General features: G+C 53.3%; 1 pseudogene; it reads right to left on the bottom strand.

The window, feature by feature from the left end:
- Nucleotides 1-2,398: 2,398 nt before the first annotated feature.
- LOC128825071 (fibrinogen-like protein 1-like protein) lies at nucleotides 2,399-16,242 on the bottom strand (annotated as a pseudogene).
- Nucleotides 16,243-17,044: the final 802 nt, after the last annotated feature.

Here is a 17,044-nt window from a genome sequence, read left to right as displayed (position 1 = left end):
AAAACAAGGAGAAATCAATCAGGTTCTTAAAAAGAAGGCTTTTAATTAAAGAAAAAAAGGTAAAAAACATCTCTGTAAAATCAGGATGGAAAATAACTTTACAGGGTAATCAAACTTAAAGAGCAATAGGCCAGAGCAAAACGCTGCGTTAGAAATCGGATTCAAAGTACAGCAAACAGAGGTAAACACTCTAGTAAAAGGTACATTTACATGTTGAGAAAACAAAGTAAAAACTAACACGGCTTGCCTGGCTGTTTACTTACATGTTTGAAATCTGAGAGACTTGTTCAGAAAGATGTGGAGAACCTGGATTGATGTCTGGTCCCTCTCAGTCCCAAGAGCGAATGACTTCCCAAACAAAGAGCACAAACAAAAGCCTTCCCCCCACCAAGATTTGAAAGTATCTTGTCCCCTTTTTGGTCCTTTGGGTCAGGTGTCAGCCAGGTTACCTGAGCTTCTTAACCCTTTACAGGGAAAAGGATTTTGGAGTCTCTGGCCAGGAGGGATTTTATAGTACTGTACACAGGACAGCTGTTACCCTTCCCTTTATAGTTATGACAACTCTAGTTATACAGTGCTCTGTATACATCTGTGAAGCAGGAGTGCTGAAACCCCAGTCACAGCTGGGGTCCAGCCCCAGAGAGCGCCAGCCTGGCCCTGTGGGGTGGGGGTGGGAGGGCGACATGGAGAGCAGTTTGGTCCGATGGAGGGCATTGCTGCCAGGTGGCTCATGGGGAGGGGCGGGGGTGGGCTGTGGCGTATGAAGAGTTCAGGTTGTTTTGGAACGGGAGGGGTAGCCATGTTCAGGGGGGAGTTGGGGTGTGGGTGGGACCCCAAGTTGGGGGGAATGGTGCAGGGGAACCCTGGGTTTGGCAGGGAGCCCCCAGTCAGCAAAACAGCAGAGCGAGCTGGTTGCCCGGGACAGGCTGAGGATGTCCCCGCTTGCAGCGTCATGCTCCAGCCTGGCGAGGGATGGTTGGCTGGGGAGGGCACCAAGCGCAGCCTGCAATGGGCAGAGTTGGGGGTGGGGGGGGGGTGGCTCCCAGCACGGACAGCGGAGATGGGAGGCGGGAAGGGGAGAGGTCAGTGCCCTGGGCAGGGGGATCCCCCGCTCCCCCACTGCAAAACAGCACACCCCCACCTCACTACCAGCAACCGAGATGGAGGGGACAGCTTAGTGCACGGGGGGGCGGGGTCCCTGATACTCCCAACTGCAAAATAGCAACCCCCTCCCCCCTGTCTGCACCCCAGATACTGAGGAGGGAGGAGGAAACCTTCCAGCTGCACCTCAGCGGCTCCCAGCTTCCCTCCCCCTGAAAACATCCCTCTTTCCAAACCTGCCCCCCAAACTCCCCCCTACGCACGCTCTCCACGCAGGCTCTGTCAGGAAGGCCAATTAGACAGGGCCTTGTGTCCTGGGGATGCACTGAAGGGCCATGGTCAGGAGAGGACTGGAAAGATGCAGTTGGGGGGGGGGGCAATGCCCCTTCACATTCCCCCCCATCTTCACCCCTGCCAGTGGACCAGCCAGGACTACGTCATGGCCCATCTTTGGGCTACAGCCCACGATTTGGGAGCCCTGCCCGAGGGTGAACTTCATCCGGCCCAGCTGACTTGTTCTTTAGCCTGTTCTTTCCGTGTTCGGGGGGTGGGGGGTGCTCCTGCCCCTGGCTGTTAGCATTATTGGTGTTCAGCATCTGGTCACGATGAACTTTGATTGAAGTGACTGAAGCCAAACAGGCAGGAAATGCTCAGAGATGCTCAGAGGACGTCAGCCTGACAGATAAATACACTGCTAGGAGCTGGATTATACCTTGTGATGGGTGGAGTTAAAATCTCATTGACACAGCTGTGAGGATGCACTCTTCATTTAAGACAGCTGGAAGCAACAGGTAAGGGGGCCTCGTGTAGAACAAGCCATGATGGCGTGTGCCCAGAAACTAGCCCCAGGTGGGCAGAGGATGCCACCGAGTGTCGTTCTGAGCTGGTGCGTGTGTGACAGAGACAAGCCGGGCAGTGCAGCCAGGACACGGAGGCAAAGCAGGAAAGCCGAGCAGAGCCTGTGACCATGGTGTGATCTTGGGAGGAGCATAGAGAGCTTTTGGGCCAGGGGCTGGCTAAAGAGGCTTGGAGCTGAGAGCAGGGAGGCTAATCCCTGCTGTTGGTTCCTGCTGTGTTTGGAGAAGCAGGACTCTGTATGTTCCTTGTCAATAAACAAGACATCAAAAAATTACCAGACTCCACTGCCAATTTCTGCTCCCCACTGGAACATCCCCAGGGCCCCAAACTTTGACTAGCCCCTTGGGTTGAAGAGGGACACCAATATCTTTATTGTGTGGTTTCGTTGCACGTCTATCTAATCTCAGTGGTTCATCAGCAACTAATTACTGTTGCAATGTTTTCTCATGTAATAACCATATTTATTAAAAACACAGAGGGCAGGTTTTTGAACCCAAACTCACCACTGCTAATACATGCAGGATTCAGATGTAAAGTCCTGGCTTTGAGTCATCCCCCATTTAAATGCTCAATGACAGTTGCTAGAAATCCAGTGTCATGATTCATTGATCACTAATGCCAAGGGGCAGTGGCAGGGCTGGGAGAAGCAGAGGTTAATGTGGGTCTGAAGTCGTAGTGAGTGACATGGCTTCCAGCGAGGCAGAGTGGAAGTGGGGGTCCAGTTATACACACCAATCACACTCTTCGTGTCATTCGAACGCACCGGCGGGGTCGGCTCTCAGCATTTATTCCAGGGGATTTACCGTGCAGAAGCCAACAGGGAAGGGGGTGAACAGAGTGGAGGCATTGCAGGGACTGCACTGATTAGGTGGGGGATGGCGCGCCGTGTCTGATCTAATATTGTCTCCCCTTCTCAGCGGCGCCGGCTCCCAAGGAGGATGGGCTCCTCCTGCCGGACCCAGCACACATCTGTTGGCTTAACCAGGATGAGGGAAGACTTGCACTCCCCACTCTTACAGAACCCTGCCCAGTAGATGTAGCCTTTCCCATTGAGCAGGACGTTCTGACACTTGTCGTACCACCAGCCTCCATAGCTACTTGCGCAATTCCCACTGGCCTGGTCCTGATCCTTGTCAGTCGTGCTGAACTTCATGTTGTCATGTATGCCCCCCAGGCCGGAGTGGTAGGTGGTGAGATAGTCCTCGCCGTCCCCAGAGTACCTGCCCAGCCTCAGCGGGTACCCGCTCAGCTCATCCTCGACACTGAAGATGTCGTACTCTGCGTAGCGGGTGTTGTTGGATTTGTCCTCCACCACAAAGGTGGTGTTCTGACGCGTGAGCAGGGACAGGTACTCGTTGCCCAGCCAGTAATCCTGCTGCACGTTCCCAAAGCTGTACTTGTAGGTGCTCCAGGACTCCAGGTGATCTCTGTGTTGTAAGAATTTCTCTGGACAACGGTCCAGCCTTTGCCTTCGGTGTCCATGTCACACCACACCACTCGAGGGGGAGAGCCTGCCGGCTGGATGACATGGACACCGCTGGGACTGTCCCTGGGAATGTTGCTGCAGTCTTTGGGGAACCCTGAAATGCCACGAACATCAGGTTAAGGGGGCAGGTGGGGGTGGGGGAGTGAGCGCTAGTAGCTCGATCAAATCAGCCTGGGGTAACTGGAGGCTGGGTTTTAGAGGCAGGTCCTGTGTATTTCACAATACTACAGCCACAGAATCCGCCCCGGCCATTCCTGGCCACAGAATCCGGCTCCAGATCTTACACTTTCATTTTACCAATAAAATAAAATAAGAATAGTTTCTTGCTCTGCTGGTTTTGAAGAAACCTTGAAGAGATGAATCAAGTGTAAACCAAGGCTCTGTATCCTTCCTGAGTCCGTACTGCTAAAGAAATCATTTGGCGAGGGTGGGGGAGACGCTGCCAGATCCATCTCAGCGAATGTCAATTATGAAACCCATCAGTGACAATTTAAATGGGAGTTTTCAAAGAGCCTAAGGGAGTTTGACACCCGACTGTGATTGGAATTCAGTGGGATTTAGGCACCCAACTCCCTGTGGTGCCTTTGAAAATTCCAGACATCCTATTGAGGGGCTTGTCTTTGGGGCGGAAATTGTCCCGAACTATCCTGGTAGAATGAGAGCACTGTGGTTATACTGCCCCTCCCCTCCCCAGGGTCCTCCCTCGAGCCTGAGCCCCCCAGCTCCCCTACCCCCCAGACAATCCCCCTGTGTGCCCCTCCCCCATAGCTGAGCCGAGGGGGAGGAGCTGCTGAGCACTGCGGGGGCAGGGGCTCAGGGCCACCTCTGGAGCTGGTTCGGCCCCTGGCCTGCCTGGGCAAGCCCCTGAGCAGCTCCCAGAGCCGCTGGAGGTGTGGGGAGAAGGGAATGAAAACCCCTGACAAGGAGGAACTGGCTCTCCCTGCTGCCTGGACTCTGGGGGCAAGGCTTCTAGGCATGAGCGAGAGATCCCCAGCTGTTAGCCGGGGCTAGCCCTAGTATAGGAGTTGGTGAGATAGAAGGGTAGAACTCCCAGCCAATTTGCGGGGGGTGCCTGGTTCCCACATGCTGCCCTGTGGTTGGCACCAGCACTCTTCAGTCACTGCCGGCGGCTTGGCAGCCGTTACCGGAGAAAGGGATAACGAAGCTGTGTAAAGCAAACAGCCAGTCGAGCAGCACCTCCCCCACCCCGGCTGGCCCATTCCCAGGCGCTGGAGGCCTGCGAATGGGAGTAGTGGGCTCACTAGCGCAGGCCGGCCTTGCGATCCCTTCGGAGAACTCAGCGTTTCTTTGGGCCCAGCGCTGGCGGGGGGGCTGGAAGGTGCATTCAGTGGATAAGTGGATCTAGGGGTGACCCCGGCATGGGGGAGAGGAGCAGAATCAGGCCCACGATGCCCTGATCTCGGATATGGCAGATGATAGAAGCTCTCCGACGGGTTCTCTACTCACCCCTCTCGACCGTCTTGTGGGCCAGGGCCCCGTTGCCCTGCACGGGGGCTATGCAAAGGAGCGCCATCATGGACAGCGCAGACAGGAGCAGGAGAGAGCTGGACTGGAACCCTGCAGGGGACAGAAACCGCTGGACATGAGACCAGGAGAGAGTTTCACAAGTGCCTAAATCCCACTAGAAGTCACTGGGATTTAGGCACTTAAGTGACTTAGCCACTCTTGAAAATGTTACCCTTAGACGCTAAGGCCAGAGTTTTCAGAGGGCTCAACTACTGGGCCAGATTTTCAGAAGAGCTCAGCGCCCAGGTAGGCACCGTAGGACATGGCTGGATGTTCAAAGGGGCTCAGCATGGGGGGGGGGTGGGCCCAAGTCTCTGGAGATGGAGTGAAGCCCACCATTCACCTCTCCCCCAGCCCGGCCACTGTCTCCGTCTCTACAGCCGGCCCGATTAGCACACAGCTGGGACCCAGCTGCATGGTAAAAACCATTCAAAGATTGCGGCTCCGATTACCTGGCTCCCAGGTCCCGGGCGGGTCAGGGCCGGCTGGAGCACTCCCTGTGGTGGGGAAGGAGCTGCCTCCTCTCTCCCCGCGCTGCACCGCTGCAAGGGGAGTGCTACTCGGAGCAACTCCCTCTGTCCCAGCTCCCCCCGTCCACAGTCACTACCACCAGCCGGAGGGCAGTGCCCGCTCACCCACACAGAGACAGCAACTGGGCAGCCTCCAGCAGGGCTCTGCCCCCCTCAGATGAGTGCCAGGTGAGAGGGGCCCAGGGCTGCTGTGTGCCCCACGCCAGGCATGCTGCCCCCTGCACTGCAGCCCAGCAGCCCAGAGGGGGACACGCTGCTGACACTGCAGCTGTTCTGTGGGCCCAGCTCAGGCCAGGCTTAAAGTGGGCAGAGTCGCCAGGGGCCACAGTCCTGGCCAAAAAGAGTTCAAAATGGAGCTGGGTCCCTGAGGGGTGCACTGTAAGCGCTGCCCTAGCAAGGGCATGGCCATTTATTTCAGCCGGGATTAACATAGACACCCCTCCCCCTCCCCACACATGCTTTTCCCAGGCCACCTTCAGCACTCAGCACAGGATTCACAATGACCTTGCCAGGATCAGCAGCCCAGAGAAATCCAGACTCTTGGACAGAAATTGGCTCATTTACCCCCCGCCCCCCAGCTATATCTATCACGGCCCTGGTATTACATCTTAGAATCATAGAATCATAGAATCATAGAATATCAGAGTTGGAAGGGACCTCAAGAGGTCATCTAGTCCAACCCCCTGCTCAAAGCAGGACCAATTCCCAGCTAAATCATCCCAGCCAGGGCTTTGTCAAGCCGGGCCTTAGCTACAGCCCACATAACGCAGAGCACTGCATATGCAGCCCCCAATGGTAAATAGGTTGAGAACCCTACAGCAGAGGCTCACGTGTGAAGCTCCAGAGGTCCCAAGTTTGATTATAGCTGCTGCCGGCCCATAACAGTTGCAAAATGGCAGCTTTTTGTGGGGTGAGGCGGGGTGGGGCGGGGCGGGCCGGGCAGGTGTGTGTGTGTGTGTCAAACCAGAACAGGCTAAAGCCGCACTGGAGTCCGGCACCGTGCTTTCTGTCAGCCATGATTGTATTCATGTGGTGTTGCAAAGTTAGAAAGTCCACAACTAACCCCAAAAGTGACCGTGATACAAACGTGTGTAACCCTTCTGCCCATCTAAGTTGGCAGCAACAAGGGCCGGGTTCTGTATCTAGGGGTTCCGTTTCAATAACGCAATGCAAAACCGGCTCGAGCCCCCACCCAGTGACCTGGGACAATTACATACCACCCCCTGGGTGCCTCTAAGAGGCAATACTTCCCCTCTCGCAAGCACGGAGTCTGAGTGTAACAGAAAATGTTTAATAATATGAGGTAAACGACATCAGCATTAAATTGGAAAAACACCACAAACAGGATTCATAACACAAACCATGAGCAAAAAACCCACCCCAGCAAGCTGGGCTGTGTCCTTTCCCTTGGGTTCTTGAAACCAGCAACCCAAGGATCACCAAAGTCCCAAAAGTCCAACAACCCCCCCCAAAGTCTCTGTCCCTGGTCAGTGCAGCCCCGGAGTTCGGGGGGGCACGCAGGGTGTTAAGGGGCACCTTACGTGATCCGAGGCCGACGGGGTTCCGCCGCAGCCTTCACCACGAGCTGCTCCACTCCACCAGCTGCCCCGTGAGCTGCTCCCGCCGTCCCACGAACTGCTCTGGCAGCTGCTCCACTCTGCTCACCGACCTGTGAGCCACTCAGCTCTGCTCCACTTCAGCCGACCATGGGCCTCTCCCACAAGGCTCCGCTCTGCTCTGCTAGCTGTTCCTCCAGCCGCTCCGCTCCGCTCACCGACCTGTGCGTCGCTCAGCTCCACTCCAATCGTCCCCGCAAGGCTCCACTCTGCTAGCTGCTCCACCAGCCACTTAGCAATATATCTTCAGGCTCCCCCACTAGTTAACACAGCCTCAGTGATCTCAACTCGTAATAACTTTTTGTGATTTCAGCTCTTAGCAATTTCAGCTCATAGTAGGGGAGCCCCAGTGCTAGTGCACCATTGGCCCAAAGTGAATTCAGCTCAGCAGCCTGTAACTAGACTTCTAATGGAATCAAAGTTAGCTCTGATATTCAACAGTGGAGAGAGGCAGTAATGCAATTGGGGTTTCAACCCCTCAGAGAGGGGGCCCATACCATCAGGTACAAACACCTGTCCCCATCCTCTCTCTATTCACTAGGTTTTGTAACCCGTGCCCCTTGTCAAGCAAGTGCTACTTAGGTAATGGTGAAGGACTCACTCAGTCCTTCTGTCATACAACAGTTTCACTGGCCTTGATTCACAGAATCAGGGTAACAAAACTTTATTCTTCCTGTCCCAATAACAGAGAAAACTGGGGATCCCACACCAGCCAAAGTAACCACTTTGAGTTGCTGTTGTTTCATGCCAGGCGGGTGGGTGTGCCTATGCAAACAAGATCAGCCCCTGGAGTTCTTTGCCACACTCACCATAATTCACCACCAGATGTCAGGGTAGAGCTCATCCTGACTCTGCTTACATCCTCCCCCCAGCCGAAAATTTGTCGTCCCGACAAATCACACTCCCTATTATAACAACTCACTGGTTCCCTCCAAAGGGCCTCAGATAGCCCACTTTAGCTTCCACAAGCCTGTGTGCTAAACATATTGGTTCCTCACTAGTCACCCCAGGTGCATCATAAGTCAACCGTTTTACTGGCCTTATTACCCTGTCTCGTCTATTGAGAATCTCTGTTGCCGTGGTGGGGGGGGGGGGGGACGACAGCCTCTTGAACGACAGATGGAGTGGTTTCCTTTGAGGGCCCCTCGGCTACTGGCATAGGCCCCTGCATTTCTAGTTCTAACAGTGGAGGGTCCAAGGTGCCCAGGACATCCTCCACCTGTATGTCTCCACTGTCCAATAACCTGTGTGTGTCATCACATGGGGGTCCCACCAGTGGCTCAGGGGTGTCAGGAATGGGCCTAAATACTTCTGCCATGGGGTTTAGGGCAGAAGAGGAGGAGCTCTCTTTTGATTCAGCTGATCGAGACTGAAATCTTGTCTCCATCCCAGGATACACCATTGTTGTGTCTTCCTCCTCAGACTCACTCTCGGATGTGCTGCATAGGGGTAGGTTAGCTGCAGGGGGCTGGCTGTCCACGTTGGAGGGCAGCTTTGGTCCAGCACCTTCGTTCTGCCCAGTTGCCTTGTCGTGGCCCATCTCATAATGGGTGCCTACCAGTTCTCCCACAGGGAGCAAAAGGTTTCTATGCACTGTCTTTGTCTGCCCTGGACCCTCTTCAGGTTTGATCTTGTAGACCAGCAGGTCTCCTAGCTTTTCCATCACCAAATAAGGTATTGCCTTCCATCTGTCAGCTATCTTGTGTTTGCCAGCAATACCCAAATTTCGCAGCAGGACTCTGTCCCCCGGCTGGAGCTCTTGTAAACGTACCCTAGCATCATATCGCTGTTTGTTGCGGTCTGCGTTCTTCCGAGCAGCAGATGTAGCTAAGTGATAAGCATCCCGCAGCTTTTCTCTTAGTCGGGATACATATTGCTGATGAGTTTCATAGCTATCTCCATCCTCTGATACACCAAAGCACAGGTCTATGGGTAATCTTGGTTCTCGCCCAAACATTAAGAGATATGGGGTGACTCCTGTAGCATCATTCTTTGTGGCATTGTAGGTGTGCACTAGAAATGCGACATGTTGGCTCCAGGTTGCCTTCTGCTCTGGCCGCAAAGTCCCCAACATATCTAATAGGGTTCGGTTGAACCTCTCTGGCTGAGGATCACCTTGTGGGTGATAAGGCGTTGTCCTAGACTTTTTAATTCCCGCTATCCTCAGCACCTCCTTCAGAAAATGACTCTCAAAGTCCTGCCCCTGATCCGAGTGTATCCGGGCTGGAAATCCATAAACTGAGAAATATTTCTCCCACAGTACTCAAGCAACAGTGGTGGCCCTCTGATCACATGTGGGATATGCCTGCGCATATCGCGTATAATGGTCAGTCACTACTAGAATGTTCCCAATATTCCTCTTGTCTACTTCTAAAGACAAGAAATCAATGCATACCAGCTCCAGAGGTTTGTTGCTGGTGATGTTCTTCAGATTTGCAGCCCTCGTGGGCAGAGTTTTCCTTTGAACACATCGAGCGCAGGTCTCACATTTCCTGCGAACATCTTCAGCCATCCGAGGCCAATAGAACCTACTACGAATAAGTTCCAGGGTCCTCTCCATCCCTAAATGTCCAAAGTCATCATGCAGGGCCCTCATGGCCAGGGCTCTATACTCTTTTGGCAGCACTAGCTGTGCTCGTTGTTTTTGTAAAGGGTCTGTGGTCACTCGGTGTAGCACTCCCTGAATCAGTTTTAGTTTGGTCCATTCTCTCAATAGTAGTTTACCCTCCGGGTTAGGTGGGACAACCACAGCTGGGCTTCGCCCCTCCCTTTTGGCAAGTAGTGTATCACGAATGTCAATATCTTGCAGCTGGGCTTCCTGCCAGTCAGCCGCATTGAGCATGGGCAAAGGAGATTGGTCCAATGCAATATAGTTCACTGAAGCAGAAGGCACGCATTCAGGGGGCAGCCCCAAAGCTTCTGGAGCACATCCATGAAGACTCTCATGGGACTCTGGTTCCCGGCGACTCACACTGCAAATAGCCCTCACTCCATCTGTGGGTATCACAGCAACTCCTGGTGCCTGTGGACGCCTGGACAATGCATCTGCATCTACATTGCTTCTCCCTGATCGGTATTGAATGCTGAAGTCATAGCTAGCCAAAGCGGCCACCCATCTTTGCCCTGTAGCATCCAGCTTAGCACTTGTTAACACATAGGTCAGTGGGTTGTTGTCTGTCCACACCTGGAACTGAGCACCATATAAGTAGTCTTGAAATTTCTCAGTGATGGCCCATTTCAAGGCCAAGAACTCCAGCTTGTGGGTGGGATAGCGAGTTTCACTATCAGACAGTCCTCAGCTGGCAAAGGCTACAGGTTTACGTCTTCCTTCCACTTCCTGGTACAGTACTGCTCCCAGACCCTCCAAACTGGCATCAGTATGCAGGATAAATGGCTTGCTTGGGTCAGCAAAGACTAGGACCGGAGCATGAGTTAGGCATGTAATGATTTCTCGAAAAGCCCTTTCACATCTCTCATCCCACCGTGGCCCAAATGGTTCGAAGGGGCCATAGTGTCTCTGCACAGGAGGCTTTGGGGACCTCCCCTTATTCTTGGTCTTAGATTTGTTCCTGCTGGACTGGTATCCCCTGGTAAGATCATTCAGAGGTTTTACAATCGTAGCATAGTTCTTCACAAATCTGCAGTAGTAGCCACTAAACCCAAGAAAGGTCTTGAGCTCTCTGTAGTTACTTGGACATGGCCATGTAGTGAGGGCTTCTATTTTATCGGGATCAGTACTCACACCCTCTTGGGACACGATGTGACCCACATACTTCACTGAGGTCCTGCAGAACTGGCATTTGTCAATTGAAAGCTTCAAACCATAATCCTCTAACCTATCCAAGCACTTTAAGAAGTCTTTCTTCATGCTCCTCCAAGGTTCTTCCAAACACAATCAGGTCATCCAAATAAACTAACACTTGCAGTAAATTCATGTCTCCCACAACTTTCTCCATAAGACACTGAAATGTGGCAGGTGCTCCAGAAATCCCTTGGGACATGCGTTCAAACTGATAAAACCCTAATGGGCAGATGAAGGCTGTCTTCTCCTTATCTTCTTCACCCAGAGGGATCTGGTAGTATCCACTCTGAAGATCCAACACAGAGAACCACTGGCTTCCCAGCAAACAGTCTAAGGCATCTTGGACTCGGGGCATTGTGTACTGGTCAACCACAGTACGGCGGTTTAGGGTGCGGTAGTCAATACACATCCGGATTTTCCCATTCTTTTTACGGACCACCACAATGGGTGAGGCGTATGGGCTGCGGGACTCTGTAATGATGCCATTCGCAGCCAGCTCCTGAAGATGTTGTCGCACATCTTCCATCTCTGAGAGGGCAATCCTCCTAGATCTCTCCCTGAAAGGTCGAGAGTCATGTAGTCTGATGTTGTGCTCGACTCCTTTTGCACATCCCACATCCCACTCATGCAATGAGAACACCTTGGATCTTTCACAAAGTTTCCTCCTCAGGCGATCTTTCCACTCCTCGGACAACGGTGAATCTCCAAAGTCAAACTTTGCAGGGTCTATTGTCGGAACTTGAGTCTCACACTGGGGTTTTACAATTGATTCAGGCTCGAAGAGGTCTGCTATCTTTTGTCCTTGCTTCACAACAACATCTCGACTTGTTTCATTAGCAATCAGTATAGTCACCTTTTCCTGGGCTTCAGCAGATAGGGTTATGACTCCACTGGGGACCAGCACTCCTTCCGGGAGCTCTCCTTCAACTGGCTGCTCTACCATTGCTAATGCCCCTTTACTGCCTTTCAGCCGAGTATTCATGACAAGCACTTCTTGCTCCGTCCTTGCAGGCACTACTAAGGGGGTTGTGCCCATGTACTTCAGTGCCCCAATCGGTAGCTCAGATGTCTCCTTTTTAGCACCCTCAATCTTCCGATAGGCTTCAGCACAAAGCGTATGGATCATCAGGGTATTCAGGTACTGGTCCCCAGCACGTCGTCTGCAGTAATCCGCGAGCACCTTGAAGAGACTGGAGTTGGTCCCTATCAGCACAGACACATCAGAGGTCCCTTTAGGGTCAGGGCATATTAATGCAGCTGTGTCCACCTCTTCTCTTACCCCAGCAATCTCCTCTGGGAATTCCAGGTGCACTATGACATACCCTTGGTAGGGGTATTCATCCATGCTGAGGCCACACAGACCAACGCCAGTCAGTGGCTGTATAGGCAGGTGCCTAAGCATTTGTTGGTAGAATGACTGAAATATAATAGTCACTTGAGATCCAGTGTCAAGCACGGCTTTACACTCCTCCGCTTCAATCTTCACCATGACCTCTGCTCGAGGCCCTATCAGTCCTGCGGGGATCCCAGCTGGACGCTCTGTTCTGGGGGAATCTTCAAATCCTGCAGGCCTGGGTGGTCTCCGTCCCCGGACTCTCTGGCAGCTACCAGATCTCTCCCAACTGATCCTCAGCTTTCCATACACTAAGGAGGGGTTTTCTTCATTATGGCACTTGGCAGCACTGTGTCCACCCTGACCACATCGGTAGCAGAAGAATTGTCCTTTCCCCCTTCGCCCAGATGGGATGGTGGCTCTAAATGCTGACTTATCCATCGCCACAGTCAGAGGCTCCTTATTCCCGGAAGTCTTAGCTCGGTCAATGGTGCTTTGCAGTTCAGCTATCCGTTCTGTCAGGACCTGCACTTGTTGGGCAAGTTCCTCTGTGGTGCTCACCATCAGTACACTGGCCATTTGCAGTGGTGTTGTGCTGGCTGGCTCCAATGTTTGGGCTTCCCAAAACTCGCTGGCAGCCTGCCTTTCTTCCTCTTCTCTGACCTCCTTTATCAGCTGGGAATAACTTGGGGGATGTTCCCGTCGTTCTCTTAGCCGGAGATGGAGTAGAATCGGGTTCTGATACTGAGCTCCTCTTACAATTTGAGCCAGTCTGGTCCGATCCATCTGTTCAGCAGTCACTGCACCCCTCATGACAGCTCTCTGAAGCAGTCTCTCCAGCCTCTGTATATAGGCTGAAATCTTCTCGCCAATTTGCTGTCGGGAATTAAGGAACTTACAGTAACTGTCTTCGGGGCCCTCTACACTCCCAAAGGTATGATCAAGGGCCTCTAGGCAGTCCTTCACACTGACCCCAGGGTCAATGAGCTTCAGGGTGCGAATCACATCTAATGCTGGGCCACTAAGGCTCTCTATTAGACATCTTCGCTTTTCTGCATCAGGTACGGCCCACTCCTGCAGCATTTCAGTGGTATGCTCCAACCAGGGTTCGAACTCCTCTGCCCCAGCAAATAACCTTAACTCACGACAAGAGTTTGACCTAGCATGGGACAACACAACCTTTTCCAATATTTGCCCCAGCGCTTTTGCCCAATCATTGGTGAGGCTGCGGCCCCTGAGCTAGAGGCTGCAGGGCCGGGGCCCAACAAACCTGACATATTAGCCATTATACAAATAGTAATTTCCTCAAAATATAAACACAATTGTTTCCCAATGCAGTGGAACACTCAACAGGTGCTTGCGAGGGGTACTGACCCAGGGCATCCCGGACGAGCCCCCCAAAATGTAACCCTTCTGCCCATCTAAGTTGGCAGCAACAAGGGCCGGGTTCTGTATCTAGGGGTTCCGTTTCAATAACGCAATGCAAAACCTGCTCGAGCCCCCACCCAGTGACCTGGGACAATTACATACCACCCCCTGGGTGCCTCTAAGAGGCAATACTTCCCCTCTCGCAAGCACGGAGTCTGAGTGTAACAGAAAATGTTTAATAACATGAGGTAAACGACATCAGCATTAAATTGGAAAAACACCACAAACAGGATTCATAACAAACCATGAGCAAAAAACCCACCCCAGCAAGTTGGGCTGTGTCCTTTCCCTTGGGTTCTTGAAACCAGCAACCCAAGGTTCACCAAAGTCCCAAAAGTCCAACAACCCCCCCAAAGTCTCTGTCCCTGGTCAGTGCAGCCCCGGAGTTCGGGGGGGGGGGCACGCAGGGTGTTAAGGGGCACCTTACGTGATCCGAGGCCAACGGGGTTCCGCCGCAGCCTTCACCACGAGCCGCTCCACTCCACCAGCTGCCCCGTGAGCTGCTCCCGCCGTCCCACAAACTGCTCTGGCAGCTGCTCCACTCTGCTCACCAACCTGTGAGCCACTCAGCTCTGCTCCACTTCAGCCGACCTTGGGCTGCTCCCACAAGGCTCCGCTCTGCTAGCTGCTCCACCAGCCGCTTAGCAATATAGCGTCAGGCTCCCCCACTAGTTAACACAGCCTCAGTGCTCTCAGCTCTTTTGTGATTTCAGCTCATAGTAGGGGAGCCCCAGTGCTAGTGCACCATTGGCCCAAAGTGAATTCAGCTCAGCAGCCTGTAACTAGACTTCTAATGGAATCAAAGTTAGCTCTGATATTCAACAGTGGAGAGAGGCAGTAATGCAATTGGGGTTTCAACCCCTCAGAGAGGGGGCCCATACCATCAGGTACAAACCCCTGTCCCTGTCCCTGTCCCTGTCCCTGTCCCTGTCCCCTCTCTCTCTCTAGTCACTAGGTTTTGTAACCCATGCCCCTTGTCAAGCAAGTGCTACTTAGGTAATGGTGAAGGACTCACTCAGTCCTTCTGTCATACAACAGTTTCACTGGCCTTGATTCACAGAATCAGGGTAACAAAACTTTATTCTTCCTGTCCCAATAACAGAGAAAACTGGGGATCCCACACCAGCCAAAGTAACCACTTTGAGTTGCTGTGGTTTCATGCCAGGCTGGTGGGTCTGCCTATGCAAACAAGATCAGCCCCTGGAGTTCTTTTCCACACTCACCATAATTCACCACCAGATGTCAGGGTAGAGCTCATCCTGACTCTGCTTACACGTGCAAATGAATTAGAGAGAGAGAGAGAGAGAACACCGTGTAAACGACACACCGAAACACACTGTTGCAATGAAAACACTTTGCCCAGACATGATCCCCAGACAGATTTCATTGGAAACACCTTCTTTTTGGAGCTGCCTGGACCCCAAATTCTTCAGACAATGTCACAGCCCAAGTAACTGTGACACGCTGCCAGCAATCTCAGGTATCATAGTGAGAGGGAGGAGAGAGGCGTAACCCATGGCAGGCAAAGGGTTAAAGCTTTAAAGGAGAAGGATTTCAGTGAGTCTGACAAGCCAGAACTACAATGTTTGGAACTGAAGTGAAATAACAATCTGGAGTCACTCATCCTTGAAAACACGCCTCCCCTTCTCCTGACGCCCCAGAGGAGCGGGGACGCTGCCAGCTAGCAGCCGTTCACACACTGTAATAGTCTAAGACACAGAGGGCCTGAGTTCGACCTGTGACCTTGGAAAACTCATTACACTGCACCATACCTCAGTTTCCCCATTTTTAAAACATGGTTTATGCTAGTTCCTTTGTGTTCTAAAGTACTTTGGCCCCAATGCCAAAAGGTACCTGGGGCAGGGCGGGAGGATTCCTGCCTAGGGTCCAGCAGAGCGCTGGGCAGGGGATCCCCGCCAGGCTCCTGGTACCCCATGGCCCCGGGGGCACTCTTTACTCACCAGGAGGCACTGCCAGACTCCTAGCTAGCCAGGCTCATGCTGCAGCATGCACTTGCTGGGGGAAATGCTGCTCCGTTTCAAAGGAAAAGCAGCATGTACCTCACTGCGCCCCCATCCCTTGTGCCTCGGCCAGGCAGGGTCGGGAAAGCAGAGGATGCACCAGGGCTCCCCTTCCCCTTGTGCACCTGCCCGGGCTGAGGGTCGGCACTGAGAGGAGTGCAGGCTGCCCCTCTCTATGCGGTAGTTACTGCGTCTGTCTGGGCACGTTCCTGCCTGTGCCCGGGCACTATGGGCACATGGTGTCCCACAGGGGCCACATAGCATGCCCTGCCACTGCACCTCCCCCACGTGCCTACACCGCCTGGGGCTCTGGTGCCCACCACCAGGCTCTGGCCCTACATCTCCAGGCTGTGTGAAATACTGGGCATTTCAATAAAACTCACCCATCCCGACGCTGCAGCTGAGCGGGCGAGTTAGCAACCTGAAGCGTCCCCCACTTCCACATCAGAAACCAGAGCCGGGGCTCCATGCCTTTATGGGGAAAGCGCCACTCCACACCCAGCTTATCTTGCTTTCTCAACCGCTGGCCTCAAGCCTGGCCTGTGGGCAGGGAGGGAGTCCCCTCCGGAACGTCTGCCCATCCTTTATTTACCGCAGATACCAGATTTCTTGGGCTCCCTCCCTCCTCGCCGAGAATGCCAACGTTTCTGAAGCCGGGCAGGTGTGAGCCAGGGATTTAATTTCTCAGTGGGACTCTGCGGCATTACTGTACCATCGGCCTTCCAGACGAAGGACGCACTAAATGGAGAGGATCAAGCCAGAGGAGATGGCAGGAACGGGGGTTGTGCAGAATGCGATGGGGGTGTAACGCTTGTGCCAGGTGGTATTGGCAGTGACAAGGATGAGAATCAGGATCTCGGGGTTCCTCTTAGCATTGCAAAGCAGAACCAGCTGGAGCGCCCCTCCCAGAAATCTGGGAAACTGACCAGCATGCCCCTAACAGGCAGCTGTTCCCCCGTCGCGAGCACTGAGTCTGAGTCTAACACACGAGAACTTTTATTTAGAGGAGAAAGAAACGCAGCATGAACTGGGGAAACCATCACAAGAGTGACTCAGCAGTATGTGAACTGTGAGTGAAACGCCCACTCTACAATCCATTGGGCAGCAGCCCCTTGCCTCAGTTTCCCAGCTTGGGATGAGAGAGTCCAATGGACGAATGTCCCTTTGGCACACCCCTCCCATTTTCCCTCTGCTGTCCCCTTACCCAGTTTACAGGCCCAGCTCAGCAGAGTTTGAGAGTTCAGGGGGGGTTCAGGGGGGGTGTTCGCCTCCTGCCCCAGGGAGAGAAGGGGTGGGCCAGGGATGCCTCTGCCTCTGCTCTGCACCACTGCTGCTCCATGCT

Source organism: Malaclemys terrapin, chromosome 17 (assembly GCF_027887155.1).
Source record: "Malaclemys terrapin pileata isolate rMalTer1 chromosome 17, rMalTer1.hap1, whole genome shotgun sequence".
NCBI lineage: Eukaryota > Metazoa > Chordata > Testudines > Emydidae > Malaclemys > Malaclemys terrapin.
This window is presented reverse-complemented; position numbering and strand designations above follow the sequence as displayed.